This window comes from Pogona vitticeps, chromosome 10 (genome assembly GCF_051106095.1).
Source record: "Pogona vitticeps strain Pit_001003342236 chromosome 10, PviZW2.1, whole genome shotgun sequence".
NCBI classification, from domain to species: domain Eukaryota; kingdom Metazoa; phylum Chordata; class Lepidosauria; order Squamata; family Agamidae; genus Pogona; species Pogona vitticeps.
Window position 1 is genome coordinate 8,222,989 of NC_135792.1, and position 18,396 is coordinate 8,241,384.

The following is an 18,396-nucleotide window of genomic DNA, read 5'->3' on the forward strand; positions in this document are numbered from 1 at the left end:
CATAATGGAGGACGTCAAGTCGAAGGTTGAGAGCCTCGCCTTCGACGCTACCGGGCTGTTCAACGAAAAGACCGACTCCCATTTGGAAGACCTTCACAAGGCTAAGAGAACTGCTAAGTCTTATTCTGTTCAGACTCAATCTAGACAGCGACGCCCTCAATGGCGTAAATCTTATGGACAGTATCAATCTTCCCAGCAATACCGTCCTTACAAGCACCTACCTCAGCAGCGCTCTGGCCAGTCCTCTTCTTCTGTCCAGGGTTATCAGGGATACCGCCCTCGTCCTCCCCATCGCCGCCAACCCTTTAAGCCACCTGGCAGGAAACAAAAACAGTATCTTTGACTTTCGGCCCCCCGTTTTCACCCATTCACCACCTACCACCCGTCTTCAACCGTTTCTTCACAACTGGTCTGTCATCACAAACGACACTTGGGCTCTAAAAATTATTCAGCACGGTTACCAGCTGGAGTTTATAAGATCTCCTCCGCTAGGTCTCATAACTCATTCTCCCTTCGATTCCTCACTAGAGGAAGAAATATCATCTCTCTTGGAAAAAGATGCCATCTCTACAGTACCACCTCGCGACATACAATGCGGGTTTTACTCTCGCTACTTCGCTGTCTCAAAAAGCGGAGGAGGCATAAGGCCCATCCTCGATCTAAGACTCCTAAACACTTACCTGCGACCCAGGCGGTTTCGGATGCTCACCTTAGAGTCCATCATGCACTTGCTGAAAAAGAACAACTGGTTCGTCCTTATAGATCTAAAGGACGCATACTTTCACGTCACTATTCACCCCGACCACCGCAAGTTCCTTCGGTTCATCTTTCAGGACACGGTCTACGAATTCCAGGCCCTACCATTCGGTCTGTCCACAGCTCCCCGGACCTTCACCAAGGTCATGGCTCCGGTGGCAGCTTACCTTCGTCTCAGGGGCATTCACGTTTACCCTTACCTGGACGATTGGCTCGTAGTCTCCACCTCGCGAAGGCAATCCCTGAAAGACACAAAATTCATCCTGTATCTTCTCTCCGATCTCGGTCTCACTGTCAACAAACAGAAGTCTCAGCTCATTCCCTCCAAAACAGTTCAATACATAGGGGTCTGTTTGGACGCTGTAAAGGGTCGAGTCTTTCTTCCCCCAGAAAGAATACACAAGATTCGACGAGCCATCAGGAAATTTCTTCCCGGTGCTCGGGTGACAGCCCACCACGCCCAACACCTCCTCGGCCTGATGTCTTCTACGACGCCGGCGCTCGCGCACGCTCGCCTCAAACTCCGGTCGCTCCAATCTTGGTTTCTCACCCTTTTCGACCCCATGATGGACAGTCAAAGGAAACGACTTCGTGTCACCCCGGAGCTCACCAGACAGCTCCAGTGGTGGATGTACACACCCCATCTCACGGTTGGCCGGCCCTTTCGTCCACTCCGTCTCACCGTTCAAGTTACAACGGACGCCAGTCCGTCCGGCTGGGGGGCGCACTGCGGGCGTCGCACCATTCACGCCCTCTGGACGCCACAGGAAGCCATGTTCCACATCAATCACCTGGAACTGCTGGCGGTTATCAAGGCTTTCAAGTCCTTCCTTCCTCTCCTGCACGGCCGCGGAGTTCAGCTGGTGACGGACAACACTACCACAATGCATTATGTCAACAAGCAGGGAGGAACCCGCTCTCATTCACTCCTGTATCTCTCCATCCTCCTTTGGGAATGGTGTTACCGTCATCATATCTATCCAGTGGCCATCCATGTAGCCACGGAGGACAACACACTTGCGGACACTCTGAGCAGGCTTCATTATCAGACTCACGAATGGGAGCTGAACCCTCTGGTCTTCCAGGACCTTTGCCGCCAATGGGGGACCCCAGTGCTGGACGTGTTCGCATCCCCTCACAACGCAAAATGCTCCCGGTATGCGTCCCGGGCAGGTCTCGGTCACCACTCGCTCGGCGACGCATTCATGATTCCATGGAACCAGGGTCTCTTGTACATATTTCCACCGATCCCGTTGATACAGAGATCCTTGATCAAACTCCGACGTTCAATGACTCCGGCCATTTTCATTGCACCCTTTTGGCCTCGCCAAGTGTGGTTCCCCACTCTAGTCAGCATGGCTGTGGACTCAGTAACCCTTCCGATGTGGCCGGACCTACTGACCCAGGAAGCAGGCGAAGTCCTTCACCCCGACCTCGACACGCTCCATCTGACGGCGTGGAGGATCGTCCAGAAATTCAGGAGGTCTTGACCAACGCCATCAAGCCCTCCACGTCTCGCTTGTATGCCTACAAGTGGAAAAGCTTTCTGAAATTTACCCAGCAGAGGGATCTCGCCTCTTCCCCTGTGTCTCTGTCTACACTTCTGCAGTATCTCCGTTACCTCTTCGATTTCCACCTGTCTATCTCTACTATCAAGGTGTACCTGGCTGCGGTTGTCTTCTTCCAGCCCAGAGCCTCTCCCTCTTCCCGCTTTTTCTCCCATCCCACTGTCAGGATGTTTTTGAAGGGTCTCTCTAACCTCCGACCTCCCGTTCGTCCTCCACTCCCTCAGTGGTCCCTACATTTGGTTCTGCATGCCCTATCCAGACCCCCATTTGAACCCATGGCTACCTGTGACGTCAAGATGCTTTCTTTAAAAACGCTATTCCTGGTAGCTATTACCTCTGCCCGTCGAGCTAGCGAGCTGGCAGCTCTCCGTCATGACCAACCTTTTCTCCAATTTTTTAAGGACAAGGTTATGCTTTACCTGGACGTCTCCTTTCTTCCGAAGGTGGTCTCCGACTTCCACGTCAATCAACCGCTTATCCTGCCAACTTTGTTTCCGTCTCCGACTACTGACGTTGAACGCATGCTCCACATGCTTGATGTTCGACGGTCCTTAGCCTTCTATGTGTCCAGGACCAAAGACTTTCGCCTGGCCAACAGACTCTTTCTCTGTTACTTTGGCCCAAAGAAGGGCTGCCCGGCCTCGCCGTCCACGCTCTCTCGGTGGCTCGTATCGACCATCGCCCTCGCCTACGAGCTCAACCACAGAGATCCTCCACAAGGACTTAAAGCCCATTCTACCCGGGCTGTAGCCTCGTCGACTGCCTTACTCCGCGGCGTTGACCTGCCCGACATCTGCCGGTCCGCTACATGGTCCAATGCCTCTACCTTCATAACCCACTACAGGTTGGACGTGAGGGCAAAAGAGGAGACCAGATTCGGGAGGGCAGTGCTAGCATCGGCTCTTCAGTGACAGCCCACCATCCGGTTAGTAAGCGTGCTAATCACCCTTTGTGTGCATTCACAGAAGACCACGATGAAGAAAGAAAGGTTACTTACCTGTAACGATGGTTCTTCAAGTGGTCATTCTGTGAATTCACACAATCCCGCCCGGCCTCCCCTCTGTCTGTCTGTCACTGGCATCTCTATGACTCGAGGGCCTATGGCGGACAAATGGAACTGAGGGACGGTTAGGCTGGGCGTGCGCAGTAGGGGTAGTCCTAAACATTGTTACTTTTCTCTTGCAGCTAGAAAACGTTCCGAGAGGCCCAACGCTGGCGCTGGTATTAACCCTTTGTGTGAATTCACAGAATGACCACTTGAAGAACCATCGTTACAGGTAAGTAACCTTTCTTTATTAATTACAGTGTCTGCTAGCAACCCAATTTATGTTTCCATTAAAAAGAAGAAGAAGCAGGAGCTTCCAACGGTTCTTCATGGGGCCAACTATCTTATGACTCAGCTCCTTTCGTAAAGGAACCCATTGATTTCTTTCCTAAAATCCAGGGACCACTGCTGTGGTGGAAAGGCCTGTGCTTCACTCCCTGAAAGGGTGGTTCTGCTCACCATTAGTCACGACGGCTCTGCCCCCTTGTTCAGAGACGACTTTCAATGTATGCTTCACCCTTAACTTGCACAGGTCTGAACAGCACTGTTTTGGTTATTCACAGTTTCCCCCAAGAAATCAACAAGTATTCCAATAAATAAAAGCAATCAATAAATATTCAATAGATACTGGTCACCCAGAACCCCATGGGTTATACATGGCGCTGTATGGAAAAGTTTGTCAATGCTATGGAAGAGAATACTGGTGGAGAGAACTGTTCGGTATGTGTCTCTATGTGTGAATCAACTCTTCCTGCTTTGTAATTACGTTTGGTGTTGGTGGGGGGGCATAAGAGTTATATGTGGATTTTGAACAACAAGGGAGTCCAGCGCCCCTAACCCCCCCCCCCCCCGTGTTGTTGAAGGGAGAAAAGCATTACCAAAGAGCGATGTGGGCATAATGGTTCCTTTAGAAATCACAGAAGGGTAGTGTTGAAAGACTCAATTAGTGCCGCTCACTGCTGTTGCAAGAAACCCACAGCTAGACTTGCATTGACAGATGGCCACCCAGCCTCCGTCTAAAAACCTTCCCTGGAGGCCAGCCCGTCTTCTATTTTACTGTTTTCCAGCCCTTAACTGTTGTGAAGTTCAGCTGGAATCTCTGGCTCAGGTCTTCCTCTCTGGAGAAGCAGAAGACAAGCTTCCTCCCTTTTCCCTCCGGAGTTTCAAATATCTGAAGACAGCAATATGATGGTCTGTGGTTAGCACACAATCTGTATTAACTGGCCAGTTAGTTTTGTGCACGGACAGTACTGTATTAGCAAACCTACAAGGCACAAGAAGGCTTTCATTTTAGCACAACAGGGGCAGTTCCAGACTGGGTAATGCTTTTATTAGAGCTGTGCAGATATGTGGTTGGGTTTTTGTTACTACAGTTACTACAATCCCCAGTACTCATGCCAGAGAATTCTGGGAGTTGTAGTCCAAAACCACAAGCCTGCACAGCTCTGCTAAAAAAATAAAACATGTTACAAGCCAAGCAAGTTTCCAAGTCCTCCGGGACTCTTTGTCAGGCAAAGACAGTATAATATCTGGGATTGGGTGGTGGTGGAAGAAAATAGCCGAAAAATGTGGGGGGTCATATGTGATGCCTATTGTTCTAGAATGCAGCCTGGTGGCAAAGCGAGAGCTTCTGCTTGAAGTGTGAATCTCACCCAAACCAATGAAGACCACCCACCAGAAGGATGGGCTGGAACACTTGATTACTCCCTACCTAGAAAATCCTCGAGAGGGTCCCCATATATTGGGCTAGACTTGAAGGTGTGCACGCACATGTTGATGAAATGGATGGGAGTCCACAAAACTCCCAGTTTAGTAGATCTTTTAATGGGTGTCTTAAAGATCACGCAGACCTCTTTATTGATTTTCTGCAGCAGGCTTTAACAGCTGTTGGCTCAGAGACAGTAAGCCATTAAAGGCCACTGGTTGGGGGAGCATCAACTGTTTCAATGCCATGGTTGTGGGTCTTGCTGGTCCCTCTAGTGCAGAGGTTCCCAATCTTGGATCTCCAGATATTCGTGGACTGCAACGCCCAGAAATTCTGGCCAGCACAGCTCGTAGTGAAGGCTTCTGTCCAAGAACATCTGGGGACCCAAGGTGGGGAACCATTTATTGGGAAATGGGGTCTTAGAGAAGGCAACCATTTTTGCTTGATCCAGTATAATCCTCAGGGTGCTCTTGATCAGTGGATTGTACTGTTCAAAGTGTGATCTTGAACCCAGCCTCCTCTTGGAACAAAGATAAAGGCATTCTTACCAAGATCATAATGACTAATCAGTATGTATATTTATATCAGGTCTTGAAAAAGTGACTAGCATCCAGGCCGAGGATTCTAGGACTACTTAGAAAAGAGTGGTTGTTCACTTAATAGATCGGCAAATTTATCTGTCTTCTCTTGCACTTGAATTCTGGTTAATCTTCTGATTAAAACTAAATTTTTTAAAAAAGCAATTGTTATAAACTTGTCATTGATCCGGAGTTAAAGTGGGATGTGTAGCATCAGAGCTCCCCCTAATGTTCTTATGAATACATTTGCTTTTTTTATTTGAACAAGTATTTCAGATATTTAAGAATATCACAAGCCATTCCTCCTGTGTCTGAGGCCCCTTCTGCTCCTGTAGTAGCATGAATCCTCGTCCAGATTTCTGCCCCAAAGTCCTGTTGCAGAATTTTGAATTTCTGGTAAAACTCCTTTTCTTATCCAATAGAAGTACAGAGACCCACAACAAAGACTAGCTACAAGTTCCCCAGAGTCCACCCCTTTCTCATTAAATGGCACTTAAAGCTTTGATAACTCACTCTGAGATATTTGTTGGAGAAAAATATTAAAAACAAAATCATTTATTTACAGTTGCTTGAAATTACTGACTTGTGTATTCTGCTTTCTTTACTCCACACATACTTAGCAACCAACTGAAGTGATCAACAGCAAGCAACCAACACCAACAGACTGAAGAAAGGGAAAAATTCTCAGTAGAAAGGAATGATTAGTTAGCACAGGATAGTCAATTGCTCCAAGTCCAGGAAAGTCCCAGTCACACAAACTACAGACAGTATGTGGGGTTGCAAATAAAACTCCAACAAGATCTGACCAAAACACAACACTATATAATTATTTGGTTGTCTTCCTCGTTTTCGTCTCACAGTAACCCTGTGATGTAGGCCAGGCCTGAGAGGAAGTGACTAGCCGAAGTGGGCGTATTGATTGAATGGGAAATAGAATCTCAGTTTTCTGTAACTGAGATCAACCTCTGAACGACTCTCCCATTTCCTTTCATTCTTATGCTACCTTTCTTAAGGCAGCTCACAATTTTTTATTGTTTTTTTACATACCATGGAACTAAAAGCAAAAATCACACTGTAATTTTTTAAAAAGTCACAATATTAAAAAGATCAGTCATTTTAAAGACGTTTTAGAACACTTTAAAAACTAGCCCATGGCACATTCCGGATCAATGACAAGTTTATAACAATTGCTTTTTTAAAAAGATGTATTAGGACATCTTTAAGACCAAGGCCAAGATCCTGCTGGATTAGCAGGACGTGAACCTGGAAACTCTGGGTGCAATCTTGCTGGTGGTGTGTTGCGCGTTCCAACATGCCAGATAGTTAACTGTCAAAAGTGATTGTCCTGGACATGGATATTTGTAACAAATTTTTGTCCCGAGACATTTGTTACCCTGTGAGATTTTCTGGAGGACGAGGCCCTTCTTCAGACACAGCACGGAAGAGGTGGATCGGAAACTGCACACCGACTTCAACTTGTCGGCTTCGAAGGTGCTACAGTAGTTCTTTACCTTTGCTGTGGCCGAAACAGACCAACAGGGGAAGAAGAACAAATGATAGCCTTCTTCTATCATAGGCATCATCCTTGCCTGCCAATGCAGGCCTAGTGTAGCCCAGAGGCTAAAGTGTTTGGCTGTCATCCAGGCAATCCAGGGAGTCCAGCATGAAGCCCTTTAGGCCACCTGGGGGCTGTCTCACCCTATCCTACCTTAAAGGGTTGTTGTGAGGCTGAGCTGGGGAGAAGCAGGGGGAGAGCACTGTCCACCCTCTTGAGCTTACTGGAAGAAAGGCAGGAGAGCAATGCCACCCGCCGGTGGTCTCTCTTCAAAACCACCCGCTGGCAGCTCCCGGCTTGCAAAATCAAGGGGTCGCTCCATCTCTTGTCAGTCTCTCTGAGCTCCTTTGGAAGTGGGGAAAGAAATCTTCCTCTCCGTCCCGGGCGTCAGGAGGGAAAAGGACTGATGGATAAAATGCTGGAGCGCTCAGAGGTTGGGAGTTCGATTCCACCCAGCCCTCCTTGAGAGGAGCTGGACTCGAGGATTCCAGAGGGTCCCTTCCAGCTCTGCCCTTCTAAGATGATGATTCTCCGCGGGTGAGGAGATCTCCACTCAGAGTTTTAAGTCAGCCTGAGACAGCAACTCGGAGCCGCCAGGAAAATATTGGATGGGTGGGTGGGTGGGTGAGGGGAGCCCTTTAGCTATGCAATGTACCGGATTCAACCTAAAGAGTCATTTCGGTTGCCAGCGGTCTTAATCCGAAGCCCAAACAAAGCCACCCCTGAAATCTCTTTGCACCTTTTAATCTGCGCATCAATTCTTTGGCTGGTCAATTTCCTGCCCCCGGTAAGCTCGTCAATTTCCTCCCCCGAAGTGCCAGCCTCGGGCGAACTCGCTCCACCGCCTGAACCGGCACGTGTGCATGCCTCGACGTCTTCCTCAACCCATTTTCCCGGGGGTGGGTGGCGTGGGGGCCAACTGCGGGGCAGGATCGGATCCCTCCCCTGCGCCCGCCCTCCTCACGAGGTGCTATTAAGGAAAGGGGGCTGGAGAAGAGGAGGGGGGTCAGTTTCACCTCCTCCTGGCCCTTTTCAGATCGAAGCCCTTGCGCACCCCTTCGCCCCCGCTCGCTGCCAGGGGCGGGGATCACTTAATATTGCTTAAGGGGAGGCCATCTCCGGAGGAGAGGATCAGGGATCGCTTCCGATCTGGCCAAGAGGGCTGGGTAGCGGCAGGAAGGAGGTGGAGAGAGGATCGTATAAAGGCAGGAGACCAGACCCTTGCCTCCCCCATCGCGGCTCGGAGTTCCTCGCCTCCTATTCCAGCCTCTGCTTGATTCCTGGTTTTCTGAAGGGCGGTGCAGGCTCCCTCTTCCACCGGCAGCATTCGCAGGAATAAATCGCCCCAACCGCACTTTGGGTGGTTGCAAAGGTAAGCCCGGCTGGCTGGCTGGCGTTGGATGGAGGGACAAACTCGCCTTCTGTACTGGGCGAGTCGGGGGACGGGCTGAGATGTGTGTCCCCCCCTCCCCAGCCGCCCCTTCCAGCTTCACAAGATTCCCGGTCCTTTATGACCAAGGGTTTTTGAAAACTCCGCGGGATCGCCGGAGATCAATAAGCCACCGGGGAGATGGGGTTTTAGATGAACGGAGACCGTCTTTTGCCTCCTCGCCCGCCGGGCATCCCGGTAGTAGATTTTAATGATTGAACAAGGACACTGCATTTTTACCTGCCTGCAAATTACATGAAGTTTTGCATTTATTGATTTTAAGGTGGAGTGGGCAAGGGTCTGGGTTCATTAATTTTTTTTCTATACTCGTTTTAAAACGGGACACACCAGCTGGCTACTTCGGGCAAAAGCGGGTGGCTACCACACCGAACTGTAGTGGCCAGTATCTTAGGGCTAGTCCTAACTAAGAGTCGACCCGTTGGATTGAATCCGTTTTTGAGTGGAAAGTCAAGGTTTGGGTGAACGCCTTCGAGTCACTGAGTCTACTCTGGCAGGGACCAGCGGCGGGACATCAGCCATTAATTTAGTTAGATTGCAGCAGGATAGAGATTTGAACTCAGGTCAATGGGCAGTATTCTGTCTGTGGCCCTGCACTTTGTAAGCGGCAACTGGCCTTTATCTCAGATCTGACTGCATCTCATGCCTTCCTTTGTGTCGTCTTCTGTGTGAAGAGAGAAACACTGGAGTTCTCCGAGATTCCCAGCGATTCCCAAGATTACAGTATGCTTGAATCTGAGCCTCATCGGGCTTCTCTCTCTCTCTCTCTCTCTCTCTCTCTCTCTCTCACACACACACACACACACACACACACACACACACACCACTCTCTCTCCCCCGGCACACTTCTTAAACCGAATCTGAACATGGGACACCCATCCATCTGGTACCCATTTTTTTTAAGGGAAGGTTTCTCCTCTTGCTATCAATGGAGTTTGTGCACTGCTACTTTTTTTATTCATCATAGAAACTTTGGTCTTTTCCCCCATCTTTTTTTGCAACTGCGTGGTGCAGTAGTCAAAAAGGCAGCCACAGTTCCTAAGGTGATCAACACCAGCCTCCTTCCTTTTACAACCCATTTACTGTGTCTTAAGCCGCCTGCCCTGCTTTCTGCAACTGGTACATCATAGATGGAATTACACTTAGGAGGCGTTTCTTATTCCCCCCGGAAGAGGGAGAAACAGAGAAGGATACAATACTGTGGAGAGGCAGTGGTGGTTTTTCCCCCTCAATGGGAAATCATTAATAGCATCCAAACGGAGGAGAAGGCAAACTGAAATGAAATGTGATCAGAGATGCTTAAGTGCAAAGAGGTTCCGGGTGCAGAAATAGTTTGTCCTGGCTGGCTGAAATACCGAGCAGAGAGTAAAGCAGGACCTTCGGAGCACGGAGCAGAGATGGGAGTTGAAGAGGAGGCCGCCTCAAAAGCTAAATGGAAGAGCCACATCCCTCTACCAGAGGCATTTAGACTACAACTTCCCTAATCTCCAACCGCTAGGTAGGCTGGCTGAGTGACAGGATTTGTAGTCCACAGCACTATTAGCAAAGCTTTGAAAAGTGATGCTTCTGGATCACATCTCCCAGAATGCTAGCATGCCATGCTGGCTTGGAGGGCATTCTGAGGTTTGTAGAGACTTATTCCCAGACTCTGATCTGGACAGGGTGTTAATTCATATTTCTGTCCACTTTTCAGGTGTATTTTATGTATTATAAACCTGTTGCCTAAGTTCCTCTTTAAGTTATCTTCTTTTATTACTAATAGGCCTACATGCATGCAAGGTGCACTAGCTCAAGCCTGCACCTGGGCGTCCATTCATGCCTCCTGCACATTTCACGGGGATGTAAACTGCGAAGCAGGTGGCAGCTTCAGTTACATGTGATGGAATGGCCTTCTGCAGGAGGAAGGCTAACTGCTGGAGGACATGTCGTCCCACATTTGGATTGTGCACTTGCTAAATGCTAAACTGAAGCTCATACTCAGAAATCAGCCCGCCAATGGTTGATTATGGGCATGTAAGAACCATATGGTTTGGTGTGTGTGTGTGTGTGTGTGTGCAGGGAACATAATGGATAGATTCCTAAGCCCCTTTTCAAGGGGGCTGTAAACTTTTGTTTCACAGGATTATTAGACTGCATGGATTGATGAATTTGGAACAAAACTGGGTTTTGAGTTTTGTAATTCGGGCTGTGGCTTTGATTCATTTCACTTGGAGAACTAAAGCCAAACCAAGCCCAGCCCAGTGATGTTTGAAATTATTTAGGACTACCTTCACCCTGATCTAACTTGGTTTCCCTGGCACAGGGACGGTTTTTCTGGGCTATAGGACCTGATGGAGCTCAGCTCTTCCCTCACCCTACCCTTCCTACCTTCCTTTTTCAGGCTCTTCTGCCAGCTGATCTCAGCCAGCACTGCAGTTCTGCTGGCAGATTTCTGAGATCAGCCAGCAGAAGGGGGTTCTGCTGCCTCAAAGGTGGTGATGCCACCCCAAGAAGTGTCTGTGCATTCCAAAAGCTGTGACAGTCCATACAACACCGAGTTAGGATTGTGCTGTGAGGTGGGTGGGCTTTCGAGCCAAGCAGCCATTGCTCCTGACGTCTTGATGTCTCCAGGAAGCTTCTCCAGAACCTACAGGGACCTGGTGGCTGGGTGTGAAGAGGGAAAGACTCCATCAGGGTGGCTGGGAAAGTACACTTCCCTTGGGAAGTGTTGAGTGAGACCACAGACGGAATCATGCACATAGCTTGGGAAAGTTCCTTTTCTGGATGACAGCTGCAAGAATCCCTCAGAGCCTGGCCATCACTTTTCTGGAAGGTGCTTTGAGTTGACTGATGTGGAAGACATCACCACATGGAATCTAGTGGAGTTTGGACAACGTAGCCTTGCGATCTGGAAGGATCCTTTGAATTTTAGTCCCCCACAAGCAATCTGTGGTATAATTACATGGGGGAATAGATTGCATTTTGGGCCACTTGTGGGATGGTCCACTGCAATCTATTTCTCAGGGACCGCACGGCATGCAGCTGATTGTGTTCTAGCCTCACCCCCATCCGCACCCAAGCTGGACCCTTTTTGGGCTACCACTTTGGGGGGCAGGACTGGACCAATTTTTCCAGCAGATGAAAGGGTTGCTTTAAGGGAGGTGACTCTCTGCCAAGTGGCCCTTTTGTGACCCTGTGGCTAATAACCTTGCCTTTTCTGCCCTCTGCTCCTGCCCCTTTGGCCCCGGCAATGCCACCACGTGGTTACACAATCACACAGGTTCTTCCTTTGTTGAATGCTCTGTCTGACTCTCCGTATCCTCTCCTTTTGTACTCAGTGAACTGGGTCTTTTGAATGGGTGCAAATGTAACATGGTGTAAAATGATGCATGCGGGTAACTATGTTGGGTTCAGCTTCACAACCCCCCTTCTGCCTCTGTGCTTCTTGTTTCCAAATCCAATCCCATTTCCCCCTCCACCAATCATCCCTGAGAGGATTTCCCCTTTGTTCCACCCTTTTCTTGATGGCTTTTCCACACCAGCTTTCTTCTGTGTTTGCTCCAGGAGGTATTTTAGTGTCGACTCATGGATTTCTGATCCATTCCAGATGTTGAGGCGGCATCTCTAGCACAAGCCAGCCGGATGGATTGGAAAAGAGCTCACTCTGCTATCCTCCCCTCCCCTCCCCTCCCCTCCCCTCTTGCTTAAAACAAAAGCAAAGTTTGTTCAGCTGGCTAGATGGCAGCAATTTTCTTTTGAAGGAGCTTCAGGCAAATACCAAGAAGTTCCAACTCAAACATAATTTTCTTTCTTTCTTTCTTTCTTTCTTTCTTTCTTTCTTTCTTTCTTTCTTTCTTTCTTTCTTTCTTTCTTTCTTTCTTTCTTTCTTTCTTTCTTTCCTTCCTTCCTTCCTTCCTTCCTTCCTTCCTTCCTTCCTTCCTTCCTTCCATATTTTCTTAAATGTTTTTAATGTTTTTAAGTTTTAATGCTGTACACCGCCCAGAAGCCACTGGCAATGGTGCGGCTAAAAATATTGTAAATAAAATAAATAAATAAATAAATAAATATTTCTATCTATTCTGAATATATGTGATGTTGGAAGCCGCCCAGAGTGGTGGAATATACCAGATGGACGGGATATCAATCAATCAATCAATCAATCAATCAATCAATCAATCAATCAATCAAACAAACAAACAAACAAACAAACAAACAAACAAACAAACAAACAAACAAACAAATAAAATATTCCTTCCTTCTATATTTCTATCCCTTCCTTCTTTCCTTCCTTCCTTCCTTCCTTTTTGGCCACCCCTCCCACTATGCCCTGGGAGGCTACCAAAGCCAGGCCTTCCCCATATAGTCTGCTGAGAAACCACTGCATTACAGAGGCTGGCAGCTGGTGAACTGAAAAAACCAACTCTGCCCAGAGGATGGCTATGTATGCAGCTTAGCTAGGCCTAGCTCCATCTAAGCTTCCTCTTCCTGCCCCGGTGCTAGCTGGGAGCTTTCCTTCTCAACAGGAAGCTAGGTGGAGCTCGCCCTAGCTAAACCTCCAGGCCTTTCAGTCTAGGCCTTTTCTCCAACATGAACTGCATTTAGGTGTCTGTTATTTCAGGTAGAACTCTAAGAATGGTAATAAGGGGATTTATAGAGGGAAAAAAAATCTGAACATCCCTGATCCTAGAAGCTCAGGGACCCAGAAGTTGATGCTCTGGCAGTCAAAGCCCCCTATAGTGCACATAAAAAAGGAACCTTACATTTGTAGCATGGGGAGCTCAGCACCGTGTATTAGCTGAACACAAGGATAAGATTGTCTCTTTCTTTGTGTATGTATCTGTTTGTGCTGAACAATAAAGAGAGGAGAACCCCTGCTGAATGGTCCAGAGTCCCAATGCGAAGTGGAGCGCGCCCTTCCTCCACACCGAAGCCTCTTGAACATTCTTAGCCAGGGGAACTCATTGATGCGTTTCCTTTTATCACAAGAGTAAAAGGGAACGGCCAGGTTCTCAGCTGGGGGGCCAGTGCTAGACAGTGGGTTGTTAGCCCAAGCAGTGGAAAGAGCAGACAGTTCTTTCTGTGCCAGGAGGATGCTCAGGCATTTGTCTGTGTGCCTGCGTCCGGAAATGAAAGATGGCACATGAGAGAACGTGGCTTTATGTATTTATGCATTTACTTCGCTGGCTAGATAACTCAGTGGAGTTTGAGTATCTGGCTGTGGAGCCAGAGGTTTGGAGTTCAGTTCCCCCCATGCCTCCTGTGAATAGGGCCAGCCTGTGTAGCCTTAAACTGCATTATCGCAGGGTGCCTCTACCTGGAAAGCCCTGAAAAGGGTCACCATAAGTCAGAATTGACTTAACAGCACATTAATGTGATTGATTGATTGATTGATTGATTGATTGATTGATTGATTGATTGATTGATTGATTGATTGATCACACTTTTTAGATGGCAGAGAAGGTCTATTAAGGTTTTGGAAAAAACATTACAATGGATTTAAAGTGAGCAAAATGCTTGCCTTAAAGGCGTTCTCCTTCCCAGTTGCCGCTGAAATTCAGCTACAGAGATTTTAGAGGTGTTTGGAGGGACTGGAAAAGAAAAGAAAAGAGAGTCTAGGAGCAGAGATAGGTATGTGCTGGTGGTTTGGTGTTTTGTGCTGGTTCGTTTATCAGCCAGACAGCTGTTTGGCGCTTTGCAGCCCCATCTTCTCTGGTGGGCGCCCACTCAGAGGTATGGCCCTGGCTTCCCTGCCCTGCCTCCTCAGGGTGCTACATCTGAGTGGGTGCCTGCTGGAGGAGGCAGGGCTGCAAAGCACAGAACATCTGTCTGGCTGATAAATGAACCGGCATGAAGTGCTCAACCAGTGGTTCGTGCCCATCTCTACCTGGGAGGCACATTGCTTTAGGTGATCATGCATATTACTTCACTTCCAGATTTGCCAAGCCAGTACTGCTGGCTGAGTTTGGTGATCATCCTGCTCATTTTGCTATCAATGCAAATATGCTTGTTCTGTTGCATGGGCTCTCAGTTGAGGTGGATGTAAATCACAATGAGATCCTGAATTGTTGAGACGAAACCCAACATAAATGTGAATGCTTAATGATCCCTCTGATCCCAGATTACTTAATATTCTGCTCCAAAATGTCAGGATTTGAGGGTGGAGAACAAAGATTGATCCAGGTTAATCTGAATCAGGGCTTAATGGAGGATATTTGAGACCTCTACTATAAAGATGGTGGAGAAGCACACAACTACTTCTTCTTGAGTTGTTGATCCTCTGAATTTCTTGATCACGCCAAGGAATGTGAAACTGGCCAGCAAATCCACACTCGCTTGATGCATCATCTCCTCCTTTCGTTTAAATCATGATGTTGCAGAAACATCTGTTTTTGGCTCTTCTGTGACAGAATACTGGATGAGAGTAAGAAATGAAGCTTCTGGATGTCTTGGCTAGCCTCCATGTTTATATCTCCTCTTCTCCTGATTTTTTTTTTTTTTAAAATATTGTAAGTCTTGTTGAAATGATTTCTCCGTTCAGCGAGACACTTCATGAATATTCACACAGGAAATTGCAAGTCACTGATGGACATGCAAGCAGAAGGATGATTGTCTGGCTAAGTTCTTTTAATCAGCTCCCTGGGACCAGTTTGATGCATTATGATTCCCAGGTGGAAGTCTCTATGAGCCGGCCCACGTGGCAGATGTCATCACCTGGAAAGAAGCAGAGGCTGGGAAAAGTGCCTATGTTGGCAGGGGGATTCTGGGATCTGTCATCCACCAAAGTAACTTTTCCAAGCCATGACATGCACTTCATGCCAAATCAGGCCAAGGAAAAGTTACTTTTGAACTGTAGCTTTCAGAATCTTCCAGCCAGCATGGCCGTTGGGCTTGATGGGCATGGGATTTATAGTCCAAAAAAGTAACTTGTCCAAGCTGTGCTCTTAACCATTTTCTTAGGACTCAGTCAACAATGAGTCCTGAGTTCTTTTAACTGAAGGTGCAAAGAGTTGGAAGTCCTGAATTTGAGGAAGGGTCATTACCTTCTCATAAACCAAGGGCGGACAGATTTCTGGGGAACACGCAACCCTACCCACCCAAATGTGGCCTCCAACTAACACCCCAAGGTTTTTTTTCCCAAAAAAATGGCTCCAGAAGTTCCCTGCAGGGGGCACCAGAGGCAATATTGTCATGGTTTGACCTTCTCCACACCCCCACTCTCCTTTTCTGCAAATGCTTTGGACATTTAGAAAATATTTTTTTGGCCACCAGAGGGCATAAGCAGTAAAAAAGGAGCCTTTTTAAAAGGAAAAAAAAATCCAGTGAATGCATGGCACAGGACAAGATAGATCCCTCCATGATCCATCACTTATGGACCTTGGACAGATGTCAATTCCTGGCAGGAACCAATACTATGTACAAAACACATATGCAAAGACTTTTGTGCTGAGCCAGTGAGCTCAGATGCCAGCAAGGAATAGTCAGAGAGGAGGCAATTGGGTGTTAGGTTCACCACACACACACACACACACACAAATCAAACCTTCTGGTCCTCTGGTACAATGAGATCTATCTCATCATCTAGAGACCCATGGAAGCATAACAATTCCCTGGAATTATAATTGCCGCTCGTACATCTGGCAATCCTATGAAGCATGGGGATGACCTCTGACAGATCAACCTTGATCTATGCTCACTTTCTATGCATATGTTTGCCAGGGATGTTGCCAAATCTTTGGGTCGGGATCCCAAGTCCCGAGTTCCAAGCCCCAAGTCTGCATTCCTAAGAAAAACAAGCTTCCCCCCCCAGGAGAAGGGAGGAGGTGGGTGGGTTCCACGTCTTCAGCTGAGTCCAAGTCATTGGGGGGGAAAAGCAACCTGTGTCAAGTCTGAGGAGAGTCACGGGTGTGACTTAAGTCTGACTTGATGGTGAGTCCTGTGACTTGTGAGTCCCTATCCCTGACGTTGGTTGCCTTCTCTGTGCCAAGTATGATGGCGAGCATCTCCAAGTTAGCACATTGATCCCTCTGTCATGTTCCTGTTCCAAAGAGGGCTCCGAGATCTGGCCCCCATTGGCAAAAGTGGGTCAAGATTCTATGGGTAGCTTGGAGTGGGAAACACATAATGTTAACTGTCTGCTTCCATGAGCTCTGTACCTAAAAAGCAGGCCCCGGTTTGGAAAACGGCTCAAGCCTAAAGGCATCATTGTGGTTACTCTGCAGCAGAGCATCTATTTATAAACCCCCTTGGAGAAGCCTCTGAAAGTCTGAATTGTTCCCCTCAAGTGGGTCAGACTGTCTACCAAAGTAACAGTTTGAGGTTAGCCAAACCAAGCCATCCTCCTGCTCTGACAGAAGGTTACAGCCGGTTTTTTTTTTTTTGGGGGGGAGGACCGTGAGTAGGAGAGAAAGGCAGGGAAGGGAGCCCAGGATCAAGAGAATGAGGTTAAAACAATATTTCTGCCCCAGACTCTGATGTCATGGTCGAGGCAGCTAATGGGAGCATACTTTGGTGGGAGAGGAGGAAGGAGGGTTGCGATCTATAAAGTTGGATGAATGGAGGAGATATTTCCGAGTGCCCCACACAGTTTAGAAAACTGTGGGGGGGGGGCTCTCTGAAGCGGGCTTCCTTCAAAGAGATTCCCACTGCGGGGGGGGGGGGGAGAAAAGAAAAAAGAAAAGTATCGTATTTTTCCATATATAAGACATCCCCATGTATAAGACACCCCCCACTTTTCTAACCCAAAATTAAAAAATCTAAGTGGGGCTTAGCAAGTGGAGGGGAAAGCAAGGATCAAAGCCCTGCAGGATCACTTTGATCCCTGCTCTCCCCTCCACTTGGTTTTTTCTCCTCAGCTTACTTCCGTGTATAAGATGACCCTCAAATTTTAGTCTAAAGATTTTAGACAAAAATATAGTCTTATACACAGAAAAATACAGTAAATCCCTCTGTATTTCCTTCTCCTCGCCTTCTCCCAAACATTCATCTTTCAGCAGAAGCGCACAGTTTAGGAGAACATGTTTCTTCTAATGCTTTGCCTCAAATATCGTGGAGCCCTGCCTAGATTATGGAGCTGGTTGGAAATCCATGAGATTCAAGAGAAAGTTTAGAAAAGCTGGTTTTAATAGAACCGGGACCACATTTCCCAGTAACCCCCACCCCCGGCCAGCTACTATGCTAGTTGGGGATTCTGGCCATTGCAGTCCAAAAATAACTCTGCTCCAACTCTGATTATGTCACCACCCCCCACATGTCCACCTACATTTGAGTTGAACTTTTTCTCATATTTTATGAACCCTAGCAAACTGCATTGCTTGTGAATAAGCTTAGTTTATTTTATATATATTTTAAACCAATCCTTCTGAAGCAGTATGCATCAACACCTGAAATCACTATACAGTGATAAAAACAATGGTGAAAGCAACATTGGCCATAATTGTCTTGTGCTATTACACTACCGGAAGGAAATGGTGCTAATTAATGAGACACTGCCTGGATACCTCCTGGTTATGCACCAAGCAGCCTAACTGGCCTTTGATGAGAAACCCAAGAGGGGACCCCTGAATTAGCAGCAATTTACCACTGTGAATTATGCCGTTTCTCTTCCACCAGTGTACCTATGCAAGAGGATTCTGGCCAGGAAGGTTAAAACCTGAGAGTGCCTTTTTTGCAGTGGCACCGGATGAAGTCCTGGCTTCACCACTGGCATGGTTACCATGTGCCATCAAGCCACTTCTGGCAATCCAAGTCTTTTTTTGGAGATATC

The 18,396-nt window shown here is 47.7% G+C and overlaps 1 protein-coding gene and 1 long non-coding RNA gene across 5 annotated transcripts in view; one reads left to right on the forward strand and one right to left on the reverse strand.

Moving 5' to 3' along the window:
- Positions 1-2,095: 2,095 nt before the first annotated feature.
- Positions 2,096-2,882, reverse strand: LOC144584415 (uncharacterized). Its single transcript, XR_013538642.1, has 2 exons — positions 2,744-2,882; positions 2,096-2,283 (listed from the first exon to the last, which is right to left on the reverse strand). It is a non-coding gene; the product is annotated as an uncharacterized LOC144584415 (long non-coding RNA).
- A 5,184-nt stretch (positions 2,883-8,066) lies between these two features.
- The window catches only part of CRISPLD2 (cysteine rich secretory protein LCCL domain containing 2), a 50,100-nt gene continuing 39,770 nt past the window's right edge, over positions 8,067-18,396 (forward strand). For 2 of the 4 annotated variants that reach the window (XM_072980456.2, XM_072980454.2), the window contains exon 1: positions 8,067-8,579. The gene's annotated coding sequence lies outside the window, so the exon portion shown is untranslated. Of the gene's footprint in view, positions 8,580-9,775; positions 10,153-18,396 lie in introns of those variants that run through there. The other 2 variants (XM_078380493.1, XM_072980455.2) reach the window with 1 other exon arrangement.